The sequence below is a fragment of the Lissotriton helveticus genome, chromosome 5_1 (assembly GCF_964261635.1).
Source record: "Lissotriton helveticus chromosome 5_1, aLisHel1.1, whole genome shotgun sequence".
Lineage (NCBI taxonomy): Eukaryota > Metazoa > Chordata > Amphibia > Caudata > Salamandridae > Lissotriton > Lissotriton helveticus.
Genome location: NC_136065.1, coordinates 1,054,617,635 through 1,054,634,184, shown reverse-complemented (window position 1 = coordinate 1,054,634,184; position 16,550 = coordinate 1,054,617,635). Strand labels below are relative to the sequence as shown.

Below are 16,550 nucleotides of genomic sequence, written 5' to 3'. Positions count from 1 at the left end.
TGAGAAAGCGAACTAGTTTCTTTATCTTCTGGGCTCTCTCTCTCTCTCTGGATCTTTCACCGACCTTCCCTTCTTCTCTCTCAGAATAAGTTCGGCTTTCATCTTGCTGAAATTCAGAACTTCCAGACTTCAAAACTAAGTACACTATTACCTACAACCCCTATGAAGTTCTAAAAAATCAAAGCTTCGCATCTTTCCTTATAAAAGATTTGTGCAGTTTTAACACAATTTTCACCCTGGGGACATAACGCCATTTCAGCCTTCTCTTGGCCACTGGCAGGCTTTGGTAAGAGTGAATTAGTTAGGAAAGGTTGTTAAAAAAAATGCAGACATTGGCTATTTCAAACCCTTGCACATGTGTGCAATTGAAAGTTGAGGAATGTGTGTTCACTTCTAATGGCTACTGCTGCCGCCACCTGTCACAAACCCACCCAATACATAGCATGCTTTATTGGTGAAACGAGGGCTTTGGAGGCTGTACTTCACACAGTCATGGTGGAAGCACATCTCAGCCAACCACTCAACATCACCATCTTGCAGGGTCCTGGCACGTGGTTGCAAAGGCAGCTGAGCCTTCCCAGCATATTAATCACACAAATCTTGTCCACACTGTCTCTGGGTCCTCTCAGTTGCTTTCCTAGTAGTGCAGCCTGCTCAGTGCTGCCTCAAATCATAGCGGACTGTATCGGATCCCTAGGGCAACCACATGATCAAATATCTTGGGCCTGCAGCTTGAAAAACAACGCAGCTGCAATATGTTCATGCCCTGGCTCTCTGCGACCGGAGACTACAGTGCAGACTTCCTCCAATATCTTTTTCTGCTGTAGCCGCTTCTGCTTAATGTCTTTCTGTCCTTCCCATGTTCATTGTCCACCTCACTGGCACTGAAGTAAAAATGCTATGCATGAGGCATAGTAAGAGCAGGAGTGGGCAATATATGCTGTGGTCCAGGCCTACTGCTCACTTTTTAGGTCTTGCTGGAAGATGGCGCATTTGTCTGCTTGCAGAAAGACCTTTTGTGGGCTTACTGAGTTTTTGCCTATTGCTTCCTATTAGTTTGCTTTTTGGCACTTATTTACTTGCTTCCTATTCCATGGCTTTCCGTGCAAAGGCGTGGCAATCTTGTGTTCATTCCCTGGAGCATAGCCTCTTTCCAGTTTTTCTGATTGACTGGCTATTGTACATTTCACTGTTGACTGTTAGCGAACTATTTTCTTTCAGCTTATTCGCTTTGTGAATGCAGTGGTTTTCATTTCCAGTCGTCTCCTTCAAGTGCTTCTCTCCATCCCCCACGCCCCATGTTCTGTCGCATGTTGGTCTACCTCACCCTCTTTTGCCTCTCACCCACATACTTTTCTGCCCCCATCCATGCTACATGTTGCTCTTGCACCCTTTTATCACTTGCTTCTCTTTTTCGGCGTGTTCCTTCCACAGTGTCTACAACTCTACGTGTATCTTCCTCTGCCCTCCAGCCTTTAAAAAAAAAAGCTTTAGCACTAGTTTTTTATTTACCAATTCATTTCAGAGCTGTAAATAAAAATGGCCCCTACATCATTTTGTAGACTTGCAGTCATCTACAAAATGAAGCAGCACGTTTTTCTTTTTCTTTAGTCATGCTAATCGGCATCAGCGATTAATTGGAAGCATCCAGGACCATATACACTTCTGAAAATAGTAAAACATGTGGCTATTTCCTAGATAACTGCACCACCAGCTTCTCGATAGCGCTGTCGAGAAAAAAGTTGTACCTTCAAGCATAATCCTCTGCTTACAACCCATAAATTGCAAATAACTCAACCAGCAAACTGCTTTAATTATGCAGGTAAGCAAAAAAAGCTGCCCTATGGTTCGCTATGGGGTTATATAGTTATGTACTTTCATATATTTCAGTTTTGGCCCACATTATACTAAAACCACAATATAACTTAACCCAGTTAAATTCACATAAGACATGTCTGCTATGAGGGTTGTCCATCACCAGCATTGTACAGCCAAATGAACAATCATGGAATAACTGAAGAAATCTGTCACGTTACTGCCCAATTTGGAGGGCTTTCATACAGTCCATTTGCTGCAGGTCCCAAATTTCTTACCAACTTGACCACGCTGATACTTCTCAGGATCCCAGATATGGGGCATTGAAAAAAATTCCATTACAGATGATTTCTCCACTTCTCTCTCTCCAACCATGCCAGCTCAGGACCAGAACTTTACACACAATCTCAGATTGGACAACCGAGTGCAGTAACCAGATAAGCAAACTGTATCATGAAATAACATAAAGGAATCTGCAGACCTGTTTCTAAGCTACCATCATGCTGAAAACCATAAAACTGTGCCTCGATCATATTACTGCTAAATTTTGGGCTATTACAATGCAGCGCCTTGAAGACTAGGCAGCCCGTCTTAAAAGCAGCACGTTTCGCCATGGGCAACCAATTAAGTTTTAGCCGCAAGGGCCTAGCCGATTGCCATCTCGGCTGTTTGTGAATTAATCTTGCTGCCTGATTCTGAACTATTTGTAGACGTTTGAGCAGAAACTGAGGTAGACCAATATAGAGAGAGTTTGAGAAATCCAAGCGTGAAAGAACCAGCGCTATCCCGACCTGAACGAGGGCTGAGTGGGACAACAAATGAGCAATCTTCCTGATTCTACGCAATTGGAAGAGACTAGTAGAAACCACTGCCCCCACTTGTCCTCTAAGTGAGAGATCAGCGTTAATAGTAACCCCTAAGCTTTTCAAGGAAGGGTTAGGAGGAGGACCTAATTCCCACAGTCAGAAATGCGGTCCCCAGCTGACATCGCTCTTCCCGGGCAGCACCAATTCCGTCTTGCCCGGGTTGAGTTTCAAATGGTAAAGATCCATCCAGCGCTGGATGTGGAGCATGGTAGATTGAAATTCTGCGACTGCGTTAGGGGAATCCAGAGGGAAGACCAGCTGGAGGTCGTCGGCGTAGTTAAAGATGGTTATTTTCTTGTTTTTGAGTGAATGGATCAAATGCCTAATGTAAAGATCGAACAGTAGTGGGGAAAGGGACGAACTCTGCGGAACCCCACACGACGTGGATAATTTAGGGGCAGTAAAGGCACCAAGACGTACTGCCTGAGTTCTGCCTGTAAGAAAGGACTTGATCCATTTATATGCAGGACCTTGTATACCTGCTTGTTCGACATGGTTCAACAAGATGTTATAATCAACCGTGTCGAACGCAGCCGACAAATCCACAAGAACCTGGGGGACCCCCATGTCCGCATTTGCTCTCAATGTGTCCAGTACCGCAAGAATGACTGACTCCGTAGCCTGGGTGGGGAAAGTTATTTTAGGCTTCCTTGTTACTTTGGGCTCTTTAAGGATTTGGTTTCAGCTTTCCTTCACACTATTCATTTTTCCCCCTTTATTCGGTTCAAGGCTAATTTTATGCTGGCGATAATTTTAACTCTTTCTGGTTTGTTATAATGCTTATGTTTTTTTCTTCGCAGCCTGTCTTGCAAACATTTGTTCCTGCTACAGTGCTGTTCTCTTAGGTTACTGAAAAACTAACTGTTGCAGGCTTTCCTAAACTCTTTTGTATGTTTTAGTGGCACATAATTGTATTTGCATCCACTGTTCTGTGTATCCTTTGTTTGGTTTTAGTTTCACTTCCTCTGTATGTTGATTTTTCTTTTGCACCCCTTAACTTATTTCTCTATTTGAATACCTAGGCAAATGTTTTTTTGTATATCTTTTTGCATTGTTTATCAGAATTGTAAAGTTTTTCTATGGTATTGCTTGGTTAAATCGGTGACTGGGCCAAATAGAAGAAGAAAACCGTGTGCTATCAAATCGGGTACCTTGCGTTCCTCCGGATGCCTAATTTTAGCATCCATCTAGTTTTTAGGTCTCAGCCTGCGATGGCTGCGCTTTGACAGTCTCGCTGGCGAGATTTAATGAGATAGAAAGATTATCACTAGCGAGGTTAAGCCCACCCCTCTTCTCCATTGGCTGGCCTCCTAAACGGTGGCCAGCCATTGGAGAAGAGGTCCTAGTGACTTTCTCTTTTAGCCCTGTCCTTTTCAGATTGGGTTCCTTGACTTACTGCTGAAGTGAAAGGTTTCTTATCTTCTTTATGGGTCCAGATGGCCCCATAAAGAAGATAAAGAACCTTTTATGCCAGCAGGAAGTCTGGGCGTCCAGTTTGAAAGGGATGAGGCTAAAAGATTAAAGGCAGCGCTTTCCCTCTCTCCGCCATCCTCTCCCCGCCATCCAATCCCCCCCCCACCCCCGGCTTCTTGCCGTTTCTGCAGTCCAGTTTCCCCTTCGCATCAAACACACCCGGTGTGTTTCCTTTGGGCCTGTTTCTGCGCGGTTTTACACACTTCTTTCTCATTGAAGTGAACAACGCCGGTGGCGCTCCCCGCTCCGGGGCGCGGGCGGACCAGGACCCCCAGGACTGCCGGGACTCTCGGAGGTCTGCTGCTGCGGCAGACGGAGGCTCCCCATAAGCACTGCCTGACTCCTGTTGGGGCTAGCCTCGTCACCATCACCGCCCACTTAGAAGAGTGTCTGCGATGCACGCAGGCCGCGGAGAACGACTGTTGTCTCCTGCCCCTGATCCAAGCGTGGCTATCAGCTGAGACCTACGATGAGCAGCCCTATACACCGCAACTCGGAGCCTCTGGAACTGTGAGTACAGCCTCCTTGCTGTCCTGCGTGGTAGCCATCACTAACCCTGCTACCATTGCCAGTTGCTGCTCACGATCCGCATATCCGGCCGCCTTTCAGCGTGTGATTTACTGCAGCAGCGCCTGCCAGCAGATGGGCCAGCGGCCGCCAGCAGCACGGCTGTCCGCAGCAACACCCACACGCCGGCCATGGGGAGGGCGGACAGCGACGCCCCCGAGCAAAGCTGACCGAGGTCCGGTCGTAGTGTGTCTGCATGGGGCTCTGCCCTAGCAATGCATTACATGCTATCGTTTTAGCTCATCACTACCGTTTAAAAAAGAATCAATCACTTGGGCCTTGGTTTTGCTCCTCGTCCCCTCTTGAAGATAGTCAGATGAGGGTTCTATTTGATCACCAGCATCATCGAGCTATATAGTGCTACACATTTCAATCAAAAGTAGTGCTTTTCTAAATCCTGTTGAGGATTTTTGGGAAATTTGCGCCAGGAATTTACAGCGACTCTGGGGGGGGGGGGGGGGTTGGGTGTGTGTGTGTGTGTGAGCCACTTGTCTCTCCATCATCCTTTTCTTGGGGTAATCCCTGTTCTGCTACAAGGGCAGAGTCGGAGCCAAAAAGAGAATGGAGCGTCTACTTACAGTTGCTCCGCTGTAGATTAAACTATTAATATCCGGTAGCATGTCAACTGGTTGTGCATGCATTGGGTCATTGTTTGGTGCCTTTGGAACCAGCAGCGGCATAGCCATGGTAGAAAGCCTCGCTGGCTGTGGAACATTGTGAAATCTTGTACAGTCCTGGTTTGTGCTCCCAAGGGAGCAGATTCTATGTGGAGAGAATTCACCATTGATAACCCGATTGGAGGCCCTTGCAGCTCTGTGGGGCCACAGGGAGTTGGAAGAATACTAGTGATTTGCACCATGCCCCCCTCGAAGACCTCCATATGCTGTGGGGTCGCTGACTGGTTTGATGACTTGTGGCTCAAATTTTGACACCCCTGTGCTTTCTTTTTGAAACTAGAATGGCAGATTGGGATAGAGCCCCATTTCTGTTTCTTGTCTTTGGACTTTGACTTCCACTCACCTGAAGACATTTAGTGATAAGTGAAGTGGTCCTGGGACCAGGCCTTGGTCCAGACCTACAACCTGGAATGCGACCTGTGCAGTGTCCACAACTTCTTATGCTCAGTGATGTACAACTTTGTCTGGTCTCTGATCACATTTGGGTGCATGAGAGGACATTTGTGTTACAACCTTGAGTGAATACCGGAGCCCAGGCACCAAAGTCTCACTGCGGTTTGGTTTGGTGGGGTGAGGGTGTGTCTGTGACTGGCACTGGCATTTACGTGCTGCAGCCTCTCAGTGGCTTAGTCTGTAGTTTTTCAAATGCACTTATTTCCTAGCACAGGGATTGGAAAACTATTTGGAAACTTCAAAGATCGAAAAAAGATGGGAGCAAATCTCCAAGTTTCTTTTGGGCGGTGTAGAAAGAAAGGAAGGAACTGATGTCAGCATGAAAGGATGGTGCCTGTATGCAGCTCTACTTTCATTTCCAGGGCGGTACATAGCCAGTGTGAAGCTGCACAACGCCATCTACTGCCAAGTGGGATACCTGTTGAAAAATTCTCAGGATCCCGTCTGGGGCCAGAGGAAGATATTCTAAAGATGAAGAATTTGTGATTAAATGTTTCCTAAAGATGAAGAATTTGTGATTAAATGTATCCATCAGAATTCCCTTTATCTTCATTGCCTGGCATTTGGAACAAGGCTGCCAAAATCTCACCGTTCTGAGGAAACACTTTAAGTGCTGGTAACTCTATGGTGCATGGGCCAACAATGTGGTCATTCACCGCTCTTTCATTATGGCATAAGAGTATGGCAGACCAGGGGCTGGAACTGGAGGGGATGGGGAATTGTGCTGTGCTACTAACTTGCTGTGGCATATTGGGAACAAGAAAAGTTCAAAGAGTGCTGATCTATCAGTGCACAAGTACCACCCTTCTCTGGATGTAGACAGCATAATGCTAGCCTCCGATCTTGTAATGAAATCAAAGTAAACGGTTATAGGAATAATATTCTTATAGTGGTAGACAGAGGCTTGCCATGTGGTAATAATGGTAATGCGAAATGTGTGTTGATTAATTCTCTAGTAGTGAGATCTGTAAGTCGTTGCGAATTGAAAGTGCTTTCTTTAAAGTCAACTTCTGCAGTTGTCATGGAATACTTTGTTCTCGGTTAAATGCGCAATTTAAATAGTGCGTCCTCACGGTGTGAACGGGTGCAACCTTTAGTGAACCTGTGTAATAGTTTGCTGTAATAATCACTGGCAACAAATGTTAACTTCCTCTGAGCAAGATAATAATATGTAGGTTGTTTTCTGTATAAAATACGGTTATCAAATAATCAACGGTGAGTTACTTCTCTTCTAGAAACACTCCATTGCGGGAGTTGAGAATGCACTTTTTAAACCATTCCCAAAGTATTTACGTTTTCTTCTGGAAGAATGTGTTTGCCTACAGCAGCTGTTAACCTATAAGAATGGAACAAACAGTAACGAAGATTGTATTTAATTTCCAAAGAAATCCCTCACATCTAGCCTCCCAATTGGCACTACGATAGGTTGTTTTAATCAATTTTTTTTGTTAGCCGTATTGAATGCTGATGAAGTATACATGTTTCGGGAAATTGGATTTTGTACACTGTTTGGAAGGTGTAGCCATGGTCTTAATGTGAGCTGTGATTGAGGTCCAAAAAAGTCCAAGCCATCTCGCCTGTAAAGGCAGACTGGTTTCAATGAGGAATCGGTATTTCTGCTTGGTGAAATTCACTTTAAGCAGCAAAACCACAGTGAGGAATAGCTGTAGTTCCCTGAATTGAAGCACGAAGATTCAGAATGTCTTTAATTGGAAAAAAATGTCCCTAGGAAAGAGTTGCGGGAGAAAAGTGTTAAGTTCCGCTCGTTTGCAGTCATACAATCCAACTACATAAGAAATGTTAATTGATTAAAAACATTTTTTTTTTTAAATTAGAAAAGTTTTAACGAGTTACCCGATGTCTTAATCTCAAGACACCTGTCCATTGCTTCCAGTTGCGGTACACTTTGTAACAAATTGTTGTTCACACACTGAACAAAATGTCCAAAAGTCTTCCGGATTTCGGTACAGCTAAAACAGCTCAGCTAATATTTTTAGATCCTGACTGCCAGGCAGCACAGCTGTCTACTTGCAAAAGACCTATTGTGCACTGACAGTGGGCTTGTAGCCTGCAGTTCCCTTCTATTGGTTGCCTTTATTGTCACTCTTATTTGCTTGTTTCTTATTTGATGGCTTGTCTTCTCTTGTGTTTGTCCCTTCTCTAGAGCATAGCCTCTATCATCTTTTTTTTCTGACTTGTATCTTTCCACTGCTCACTTTTAGGGGACTACTTTTTCTTTGTCTAAGGCACTCTCATGAGGTGATGTCTTCCACTTGTCTCCATTTTTTGCTTCTCCCCTGCCAGATTATGCCCCCATATGGGTCTCTTTCTGTCATGTGCTTCTACTCCCTCAGCGCCATCTCTTTCTCTTGTGCTTCTCCCCACAAGTGTTGCTCTTGCCCTCTCTACTGCTCACTCGTGCTTTGTACCTTGCCAAACTCCCCCTGTGTGGTGTTCTCTCCCATTGTGTGCTTCTCCCCGCCTGGTGTTTGCATTTGAGTTTTCTCCCTCTGCCTCCTCCCCCATCCCGCCTGAGCCCCTCCCCTGCTCCTCCCTTGTCCCTCACCTGACCCCACCCAGTCCTCAACCTGCTCCTCCATTATCCCCCACCCTGTTGTCCTTTTTAACCCCTTCGATGCGCATGACAAAGCCAGAACGTCATGGGCGTTACCTACGCTACGCGCATTACGAGCTGGCTTTGTCACGTAACGCTGCGATTTTCAAATTCGCAGCGCGCAGCGGGAAAACCGCTAGCGCGCATGCGGTTAATTTTTATCATGAACTTTTGTGCTAAAAAGTCAGTTTATTTAATGATCCAAGAAAAAAACAAGGATAATTGCACACGTATTCTGTAGTTGCACAAATGTGGTGATGCACACCCGACTCTGAAGAATGCTGCTGTCGGCAATAGCGGTTGAGTCATTGTGCCTTTTTGGGCTGTTGCATTCTGTTGTCTTCAGGCCCTCTGATATTGGAAGTTGGCACCCTCCAGCCAGTGATGAGTTCCACCGGGTAAGCAGGCTATATACTATTAGAACTTGAACCCCCAAGTTCTTGATGGTTAACAAGTAAATAGTCATTTAATTTATCATGGAGAGAAGGTCTTGTCGTAGCAATCCAAGACTGTCCTTGATACTTTACCCTTGATAGTCCTACGACAGGCAATAAGGAGTTACTCAATGCAAATAGCGAGTACATCTGTTCCAGGCTTTTAGTAGATCATACTGTACTTATTAAGGGGTAAAGTCTCATCTATTAGGACCAGAATTGCTACCCTGTTCCTTCCAGATTTTTCTTCAATGTGATCCATTATCTGTTCCAGGAATAAGCTTTCACCATATAAGCTATTCCACTGCCCTTTGTGCCACAAAAGTCAACATGATGGTTCCTCAAGGCATGAACAGCCTTTTGCTTGCTGATGGCTAGATTAGAGTTCTTCCCAGTTACTAAAGACAAGCTTAAAAGCTTTTTCCCCATTTGATCATGGCCTTGTGAGGGGCCTAGTTTGAGTGTTCAGTTTTTGCTCTACAGTGTAAAGAAATTGGTGGGTCTGCTCCGGTAGCTATTTGCATCCTGTAAGGTCTTGGAGCTCACCTTACATTCTCACCCTTTGAAGTCTTCCTTTTTAGGTCAAAGCGTGCCGGACAGCCCAGCTGTCTGGTACTGAAAGACTTCTGGAGGACATGCTGGAAGCTGACTTAGGAATGCACTCCACCTATTCCTTACCCTTGCATTTTTGTTTGTCATTCAATTTATTTTCTATTCGCTGACTTAATTTGTTTGGCCCATCCAACTTGCGTTTGTCCTTCAGATGCAGCATACCCTCTTTACTTCTCCCTGACTGGCTGTTTCCGTGCCTCCACCAGTGTTTGCTTTTTGGAAACCATTTTTTCTTTTTTGTGTGTGAAGCACTCCCCCCTCCCCCCCCACCCCCCACACACGCTTTCCTGTCTTCCATGTTCCTTTGTTTGCTATTCATGATTCGATCTCACCTGAGTCTGACTGTGAGAGATGTATTTAGACCAGAGGAGATGGTGTATTTCGGAGTAAGTATCTGATGGTTGATCTTAAGTATTTTGTGGTGCTTCCTCCGGAGATGTGTTATTGAAGTGTTGTGATGTTCCTCTGAGATGCAGTCCACACACAATAACTTCAGCACTTGCTGAGCCCCGGATCCACTGAATACCGAACGTTTAAAGTATATTCCATGCTGAATATTTACAGAAGCATATATGTTGTCTGTCTTGAGTTGCAATTGCACTTTATGTAGGTGCTTTGCTATCTGGCAGCGGGCATGAGAGAAGAAACACTAGCCATGTACAGTAAGGGAAGACATATTCAACTCGCATTAAGTAGTAGTGCGCTATGTGGAAGCAGCTATTACACGAAGTTTCATGGCAGCAGCCTGTGCGATAAGCGCTGTTCTTCTTAGCCACGGTTTGAGGGTTCGAGGACCCTCTGGGGTGGAAGAAAGATATATTTTTGCTGTTGTGTATACCCACTTTTGTCGCGGTCTTCTCTCTTAAGCACATTAGGACTGAAGTGTAATTGAGTAATTATCAAATTGCGTAAACTATGCCATCTTAAACTTTAATCTCCACATCGGGAGGTATTTTACAGGGTTAGCTTTTTGTTTTATACATGACTAGTAGTGATTTACATGTGAGAGTGGGTCAAACATTTTGTATGGCTAGACGGGAATTGCGACTACAGGCTTCTAATTATTCCATGTAGCCTAGTGCCCTAACTGGCTTCCGAAGCTGGGGATTGTGGACTCGATTCCCATTTGGGATGGAAGAAAGATGTGTTAGCTATTGAGTATCCAGTTTTGCCATACCAGTATAGGCCGTACCATACCATACTATACATCTATGTTTTTAGGTAAGGCTTTTGCCTACAAAATGAGAATTGTGGTGAACATGTAAGCAGTACAATATTCGTATTTTTATTATGATATTAATTTGCATTCCCTGATTTATTACGTTCTAGAGCACTTGGTAGGTCTGAATGAACCGAATTAGGAATCTGGAGAAGAAGCTCTTCATCGACAAGAGCAAGCAAAAATCATTTGACTGGAAAAGCAGGCAGAAAAATTCCTCAATGCTTTCTTCTACAAAAAAGGTTAGTAGTGGTCGAAGTGTGTAACTTGTAGAGAATAACGTTGATAATGTTTACACTGAAATGCTTCACACTTTACGAAGTAAACAATATAGTAACGCCCGCCACCCGTACATCCTTACAGAATGCTTACCAAATTTCAGCAATTAATTTCCAACTTCTCTGTTTATATCCCTCACTATCTGGCGAATATCTTCATTTAGAAAATTGTCTTTACAGCTTATGCTTTATGCTGAAGTAACTTAAAATTTTCAAAAGTTATTTTTAAGAAGTTTCTCTGTTTTACATTTTGCATAGTCCTCACACCCACATGTTCAAAGTTTTCAAGCCATTCATTAAATGTAATCTCTGCACAGGTGCTGTAACCATTATTGTATGGCTGCATCCTGCTTGCTTGTCCTTTACTTTTCTCGAATAAAGTGGTTTCATAGCAGTAGGTTTATTCTTAGGCAACCCAAGGTATGAGAAGTGAACATCATCACTGATAAAGCCTTTAGGGCTCGTAAATTGCTAGCTACTTGATAGCAAGACTCTCCAGCCGGCCATTCAAGAAAAGCACTTCTTTGGGAGAGCTGCATCACAGTTTTGTGAAATGGAAGCATTTCGCTCCAAATATGTTCCTTTACTTGGTGTGGGCTATACCCGCCCTGCTGAGTTTATTCTGCTGACTGTGAGACCACCTTTTAACCAGTCTTCTTGGTCAAAATCGAGAACATAAGGGGTCCCTTGCTCATCTAGCTTATTACTAAAATGCTGGGTATGATGCAGAGCCTGGTAGTGTTCGAGGCATGTGGGCTGCTAAATTCATATCTTTTGCATTAGGTCGCCGCCTAGTGTTGGGTCCGGATGATCGCACATTGTTGTCCTGGAAGAGTCTTCGAAGTATCCTGAGATAGGTGGCTCCTCCCCTGGACTACAGTGCGCATGGGCATCGGCTCCATCCCCAGATTGTTTTTTTCCCGCCATTGGGTTCGGATGCGGTCTCGACGTCTCTCTGTCGGAACCGAGAAAAACTAGCTTTTTTACAGCCAAAAGGCCTTGTAGTTTCTCCTCACAAGAATGTGTGGTCCTGCAAATTGCTTTGAGGCACTTATTCAGCAAAATTCCACTCCAAATTGACGGTTTTAGGGGCCTGCTGGCTTCCTCAGTGCAAGTGGTCTCATTGGTTAGGTTCAGGATTTGTTGTACTCCGCTACATGCTGTGCAGCTGCGTTGTCTGGAAAGGAATCCAACTTTTCAGGTGAGATTGGACATAGCTAGGCGGAATAAAGAGAAAGCTTCTCTTGGTAGGTGTACTTTTCCTTCCTGAAATGTAGTGTGTCCAACATCGCATATTCTTCTGAATTTCACAGGGCAGTGAATGAGCTTGTGATGTATTCCTATAGGTTCTGAATCGATCCCCCTTTTCCTGACCCTATTCTAGTTAAACAAACCAACAAGTTAACGAGCAGTCAGCCCATGAGGCAGAAAATCCCCATGATGCAGATACCGTTATCTGACGCAGTCACACTACGGCACAGGAACGTGTTATCTGATTAGGTCATAACGCTTGCGATCTAATTAGACAAGCGATATTCCTCCAGCCCCTGATAAGGCATACGGAGTTCTCATAACAAATCAAACCTATGACAACCTGGGCAAAACCCTGCGGCCATTGTTTTGATTTCACCGAGAACTTCAGTAAAAGAATGTGCTAACGAGCAAGTCGTATGACATCCTTATTGACGTATCTATGTCCATCCTTACGTCAATCTCGGCACCTTAAAGGTATAAATATTACCGATCTTGCCCTATGCAAACACACGCGTGGTGACGAGACGGAGCAGCCATACTTGCCGAAGCCGAGAGCAGAGCAGACCCCGCTGGCAGCAGGCCCGCCTTCCTGACGCGCTGAGAGAAGCTGCTTTCTCCTGCCGAGAAATCCAGCACCGGCGTTTCCGGGTAGCCCTCGCAGGCAGCCTGGAATATCGAGACCAGAGAGAGAGATACCATTCCTCATTCATCCTAACTTCCAGGTACAGAACTGAATAACCCCTCACAGAGAATTCTTTAGTTATTCACTTGGCAAAAACAAACTTAACTTAAACTGTAACTTTCTATTCCCGCCCACGTATTAGACTTAGGTCAGGTACACGGGGTAGGAGTATCTAGAAACACCAGTTGAGTACGTTTAGTCAAATGTATATATGTGTATGTAATATATTTTATTCATTTTAAAACATCTTATGGCTTAGAAACCATATCAATGTTTTTACAGTATTATTTTATACTATTGCTTATAATGTATGCACTTTACTTAGCTATAAGTATTGCAATAATATCGATCCATTTCTCTTGTATGAGAAAAGAGACTGATCAATAAATAACACCTTTTTATTGAACACACCCGTGTCTTCCTTTTCTCTACATTCTGATGAGACTAAGAATGCACGTACTGACTGAGTAAAATAATTTGCCTTTTGTTCACACGACTCTCGAGATATACTCTTGTTTAGGGGAGAGCAAAGTTGTCATGTTCTATGGTTGTCAGAAACTAAATCCCTTCTTGTCTAATCAGGGAAGTTAATTCCTCCTTGAACATTCGAGAAAGTTTCTAGTGAACTCTGAGCTAAGCTGGCAAACCCAAAACTTTAAGTCTAGTATCGACAGTAGTAGACCTAGTTAACGTCTGGTCTAGGCCTTTACTGCTGTAGGTATTATTCCAATGCGCAGAGCCTATTGGGATGATAGGAACTACACTACATGGCGCCCAACGCGTTTGGAAAGGGCGATAAAACTAACGCAAGACATTTAGAGTAACTCAGTCGTGCTTTCTCACTCAGACCCCTTTTCCCATAATACTCCAAAGACGTCTGGAGTGGGTGAAAGGTTATATCCGCCAGACCTCGCAGGAGGGAACTCCTATGTATGGTTCTTGGTATAGTCAACGTTGAAGGATAAACAGTTCCAAAATATTGTGCATCTAACCTTTGTTTCCATAAGAAACCTGATCTGCAAACAAAAGAAATAACCATCCTGTCAGTAAAATGTCAGACAATGAGGATGAAAGAGAGGCAGTTAGATTAGCAACTGAACTCGCAGCAGCTGATGCTACCATGCAGGCAGCAGACCAGGATATAATACTCATCCCGGTCATCAAAAGGAGATCTATAACTCTAAAACTTATAGAAAATGGACTGACACCTAGAGGTGGCACAGTCATATTCGTAATTGAGGCACACGAATATCGGCAGACAGAGGTATACTATTCATGGATACATTTTCCAGCAGCAAATGCTGTAACAAAGTACTTCCACTATTACAAAATAGAGGAACCTCCTAATGAGTACACTCCTTTCGAGGAGGTGGAAGTACCACTCAAATTTCAAGAGCATTTGCTCTTATTTGATGGCGCCCTAAAACATAATAATCACATCACCAGGCTCGGTCCTTTAGGTAGACCAGGAGCAACGTGGCCGGTCCTAGCCGGATACACACCACATCCAGACATCAATGAGATGCCAGCAGCAGAGCTGTTAACACAGCTAAAACAATTAATAAAAATACATAGACAATTAGTCCAGTATGTGATGCGGACTTCAACAATTCAGCCAGCGATTAAACTCCCACAGCTGACCCCTCACCAGGGGAACACAAATAAAATTACACCACAGAACATCCAGTCCTGCCTAGGTAAAGTACCGGCTAAACGGGAACAAATACCATTCTGGCTAGCGCAGAAAATCACCCAAATAGAGGCGGTGTTTCCTGACACCACCCCGCTAGAAAAGCACAGGATTCTGACTATCTGTCTTCCAATGGGAATCGCACCACACAGTGAGGACTGTGACACTTGGGGTACAGTCTTTGCTTCCATCTACACAAAAACGCACGGTGTTCCATCCATTTCGGTAATACCAGATGTGCTAAAACAAATTCAAGATGAATATGGCCCTGAACCCGCTTTAACTCTTGGTATGAAATCACTAAAAGACTTCAAGCAGGTCTCGGCTATACTATTAGCCAACATAAAAGGAGAAGCAGCAAACGTGGCGATCCGCCAGAGGTTAAGAGACAGATATAGCAGACCAACCAGCGGAAATTGCCAGAATCATAGAAAAATCCTATGAGGAACTAGGTAGAGATAGTTTAGGTGGAATACCAGTAAAACCGCAACTAATTGAAAGTCCTGAAAAAATATTTTTTAATAATAATTCTACATCACCAAAAAAACTGGGATGGAAACAAACAATCCAATCCTAAAGAAAAGAAATTCCAGTCCCGAGGAAGGTCTCCTAGGCGAAGAGAAAAATCTCCGAACCAAAGACACAGGTCACCTCAGAGTGACCCCTCTGGGAAAAGATATAACCTTAGAAATAGGGATAATATTAAAAAGCCTGATAGATATCAAGACATTGATACACGTCCCTCTCAATCTTTTCAGACTTCCTCGCAGAAATCGGAAAGAAGAGGACGATCAGAACAAAGAGAAGAGCACACCAAGTCCAAAGACAAGGAACCTGCTCAGCTAAAAAAGAAATTACAATTTCCAAAAAAGAAGGTAGCCAGTATCAAGGTAGTTAACAATGCCGAGAATACTGAGGACACAACTGAAAAACGGAGAATGGGCTCAGACAATGCTAGACAGCGCAGCAGAAGTGAGCATAGCTCGCAAAGTCCTTATGAATCATCTGGAGACAGTGGACACGAATGAATATCTTCAAGTGGAAACTGCGGACACCAGAGTTAGCAAACCTCACAAAATATACGAAATAACATTGCGTATAGAGGGAGATAAGACTAGGAAAATAAGGGGACTATTTTGGGATAATCTCTCCAAGGGCTATGATATCCTTCTAGCTGAAAAAGACTGGCCACCAGAGTTTGTCAGGGAGTGCCCTCATGGCGAAGAAGTAATTATGCCTGCCTTCTCAAATCATATTCCAATTCATAAAAAATACACACTTGCTAGAAAGTGGGCAGTGGCTCTAGCTCCTACTTTATATAAAAATCACGTGGGATGGGATGAGGATTCTCCTCCTCACAAAATCCAGTTAAAATCACAACCAACTGCACAAAGGCAGTACCCAATTAAGCAAGAAGCTAAAAAACAGGTAAATGAAATACTAGATCAGCTAGAATACCAGGGGGTGATTGAAACTTGCACCTCACAAATGAACAACCCTTTGTTTCCGGTCTCCAAACCAGACAATTCATATCGTCTAGTTTTGGATTACCGACACCTTAACACATGTTGCAAAACTTTTGCAGTGCAAAACTCACATAGTGCTGCACTAATGAATAACATAGTGCGCAAAAAATACAAAACAACATTAGACATCTCTAATGGATTCTTTTGTCAAAACATAGCACCAGAGAGCAGATATTTAACTGCATTCTCAATAAATGGCACTCAAAAACAATTCTGTCGGTTAGCCCAGGGTTACAAGAACAGCCCGGGAGTATTCTCAGCGAGAGTAACAGAATTACTACAAATATATGATGATGAAGCATTATCTTATGTCGATGACATTTACTTAACAGATGATGACTTAGAGACTCACTTTAAAAGAGTGAACACCATAATACTTGGGTTCGCTGC

General features: G+C 43.9%; 1 protein-coding gene across 7 annotated transcripts in view; it reads left to right on the top strand.

Moving 5' to 3' along the window:
- Window positions 1–16,550, top strand: part of LCOR (ligand dependent nuclear receptor corepressor) — a 286,641-nt gene that overhangs the window by 13,982 nt on the left and 256,109 nt on the right. For 6 of the 7 annotated variants that reach the window (XM_078643590.1, XM_078643591.1, XM_078643593.1 and 3 more), the window contains exon 2: window positions 10,841–10,972. The gene's annotated coding sequence lies outside the window, so the exon portion shown is untranslated. Of the gene's footprint in view, window positions 1–9,873; window positions 9,898–10,840; window positions 10,973–16,550 lie in introns of those variants that run through there. The other variant, XM_078643595.1, reaches the window with a different exon arrangement.